Source organism: Colias eurytheme, chromosome 22 (assembly GCF_061535395.1).
Source record: "Colias eurytheme isolate Ceu_HAF_F1 chromosome 22, ilColEury1 Martin Lab GWU primary, whole genome shotgun sequence".
Lineage (NCBI taxonomy): Eukaryota > Metazoa > Arthropoda > Insecta > Lepidoptera > Pieridae > Colias > Colias eurytheme.
Window position 1 is genome coordinate 5,106,881 of NC_143001.1, and position 3,812 is coordinate 5,110,692.

Consider the following 3,812-nt stretch of genomic DNA (forward strand, 5'->3'; position numbering starts at 1 on the left):
TATCCATATTAATGAAGCTCTCTTCTTCGCTATTTTGAAGCGCTGCATGCGATTATTCTCGTTCCTTGATAAGACTTAAATTAACGCTAAAAGCATTTTCATTTGATTAGTGTATTCAATTACCTAATTGATTAAGTATCTTGTCGCTAATGGAGCCAAACTAAATTCTAGAACAGTGACATCATAATATTAAGTATACCTATTAATTACCTATAAGATGTCTAATGTCTTCTTCATGTGATAGCTATAGAGATTGTTAATTAAAATGTTTAATATAGATAATCAAAGAAAGGTAACTAGGTACATAACTAATCAATATTTAATTTGTCCAATTGGTTTTTGTTATCAATTTTTGTTACTTAAGGTATAATTTTGTATTAGTACATATTACATATGTTGTGGTTGTATTATCTTGTATTTCTCCAAAAAAATTGTGGTCTAAGCTAAAACATCAACAAATACAATAATAAAACATCGATCGGTTTCTATTCTCGTTAACTTCGTCTGAAGCGTAGCGTGATATGAAACTTTGGCGAAACTTTTTAAATTAAATTTATGACTTTTTACGAAAATACGCCTACTAAAATAGAGCCGCACACAGAGATGTTAGACCCAGAATATATGACATGGTTTCTCAATTACTAACTAGAAATAAACATAAGGATTTTAATATAAATTTATTGGAAATATTCATAGAGCGATGTTTTTTACTTGATTCAACCATTAGCAAATGAGTTTTCCACAACTATTCGAAAAGCCAATACCAATTTAAATCTTTATATTTCGTATTAAAACTCGCTAACCATTAACTCTAAGTAGTTCTGCTTACTGCTATGTAAATTGAATCTGCAATCGTTGACAACTCGACCCATAATCCGAGGATAAATTAAGTTCGATGTTCATCCAAGTTTGGCTATTCAACTTGACGCTTGGCCTAACTTTGACTATAATACACCTCTAACTTGCTTCTCGACAACTTACCTGTATTTTTAATGGCTATTAATAAGCCGGTTCTATGAAATTGTTGGCAAAGTTTGGCATCCATCATCGCGGTATAGCGGAGCATAAAAGGCTTTTAAGAAAAATCGCATTTTGCGGTAATTTTGTGTTGACTACTTTAGTCTCAATATATTGCTATAGCAATTGTCCGTATTTAAGCAAAAAGGAACCACCCAGCAAAAACGAACTTCTGAGATATCAAAGGATTTACAAAAACATTTGCAGCTCTGTTAGATGAAGTAAAATTAAAATTTATTTTATTTAAATTCATTGATAAATTACTTATTTAAGTATGTGTATATAAATTTGCTCTGAATATTCTTAAACTTTCTAGATAATTAAGAAAATGTGCATGTGGTTCCTTTTAACATTTATCAATTGATAGGTTTTCTCTTATACAAAAAGGAACCACATCCCAGGGATTTCATGATATAAATGAAACTATGTATTTATAATATCGTAATTAAAGCTTTAATTAATAAAATACATAAAATAATACTTATATAGGACGTTTATTCGACGTTATCATCAAATTGGATTTCGAAATCCACCGTGTCTAGTCCATCTATGTGGTCTTCTATTGCATCATCACTAATGAGACCGTTATAAAAACTGTGCATCTTGTGGAATGAGATGTAATATGGACTGAATATCGCTAGAAGGTGAAGAAAGCTTCTCCAGAGGCAGCGACGTATAAGGTTCTTTGTTATCTTCTGTAATAAAAAGAAAAAAGCTTTAAATCAAAATAATAAAGCCGCGTGGCTTTTATACGTAGGTAGGTATATGGCGACAGCAAAATATTATTAGTTCTTATAAAGCCGTGTCCCTACTAGACGACTAAGTATGTTGTATGTACATGCGCCATGTACAAAAAACTGGCTAAGTGCGAGTCGGACTCGCGCAACGAAGAGTTCCGTACCATTATCTATAAAAACGCCAAAAAAATCACGGCTTATTGTATGGGAGCTTCTTAAATATTTATTAAGCTATTGCATAGCTTCTATCGCGGGCCTTGAGCGCGGGGACCGAATCGAGAAATTCCGTTACGAAAAAACCTCACTCCGACGGGCTCGGAGGTGTGGCTTGAAGGCATGCTATGCAATAGCTTTACCGCGGCAGTCCCCGAGTGCCACACGTCTTTTTTTATTCTGTTTTTTAGTATTTGTTGTTACAGCGGCATCAGAAATACATCTAAACGTATTTTACCAAAATAGTAGGTAGGTACCTAGATCATCGACAGTTATTTTTAAAACAAGGTTTAGACTTTAGTAGTTTCATCTCACAATGACAGATGAATCGTAACAAAATAACTCTTAATTCGACTCGCCGCGCCTTCGTGAACAACGACATTGTCGTTAAAATACGTAAATCCACAGAGGATTCCTCTTTTACTTACTTAATGAACTATCTTCTTAAAATCACACCACAATCGGGAATGAATCAAAAGTGGATAAAGCGTACCTGCATCTCAGATTCAATAAGTACTTAAATGCATTAAATAAAACTACTTACCCGTTGTATCTTCATTATTATCTTCGGTGTTCGTCTCCAATGCTTTTCTTACCCATTGCTTGCTTATTTATTTATTACTAAACATTTTCACATTTTAAAGGTAATTAACAAAAACAATAGAACTTACTTCGCGGAGGAAAAAAACACCGTCGCGTATTCGAACTACTTCGCTGAATGTCTCCTATATTGACAGATGTTCGACGTTTTACTTAAAAAATCGGAGTTTTGCACTTAAGTAATGAAATACGTTGTTTAAAGATGAGAAGCATTGTAACAAGTCAAGGCATTTGGTTCCATATAGCGATGATGGTTTTCAGAATGTTTTACAATATATATTTATGCATAATAGAACCGAATGCTTGTGGTTTTATTTTGCAATAAAAAATTACAATTAAATTATGTATTTATTTTACGCATAACCATACCACAGAAACCTGGTTCCATTTTGTGTATTAAAAATAATTGTTATTAATAGAAATATGTGTAATGTATAATGGTACCAAGTAGGTGTGGATCTGTTTTGTATAAAATGACATGATAGTAATATCGTTTATTTGTTTGAACAAAGCAGCCCCGTGGTGCTGTGGTTCGGTTTTGCTTAATATGGTATTATTCGTTGTTGCTGGTGGTTCCTTTCTGCTTTTAGTATACCTTGTTTCCAACGTAAAAATCATGTGGTTCTTGTTTGTATAAGAATTTAGACCACTTTTGGATGAGTATTCTTCAATAAAAGCAAAAAACGAAATTTGTCGAGTGGTTCCATTTTGCATAAATACGGACAATTAATGTTATGCTCATGTTTGAACAGTTGTATTTACAACACAGGGAAACATTACACAACTTACAGGGAAAATGCAGAAAAAATAATGTTTTTGTACCTAGTAGTTTTTCGTTTTGTGAGCACAAAATAATATATTGTGCTTTAGGTAGGTACTAATTAGAAAATAATAAGAAATAAGTTCATATAAGGGTATGTATGATGTCGATTTTAATATTTATGTAGCGCGCTCTATATAGAGCAGTCTAAAGAATACATGATTTGCAGATTTATGTACTATGTAAAGTAGGAATCCGAGTATTAGGTATATAAATAGCCAAAGCTCAAAATTTTATACGCAAATATTAAATTTCCATTAAAAAATTAGAGATTGTGTTTATATTATAGAAACATTCTTCGATGTTGTTTAATAAATTACTACTTACTTACTTTTACTTTACTATTTACTTACTTTTATGAAATTGCAGGATTAGGGTAAAGGATAGGAAGGTAGGAAAATAAAACTACTTTTTGGTATATCTAT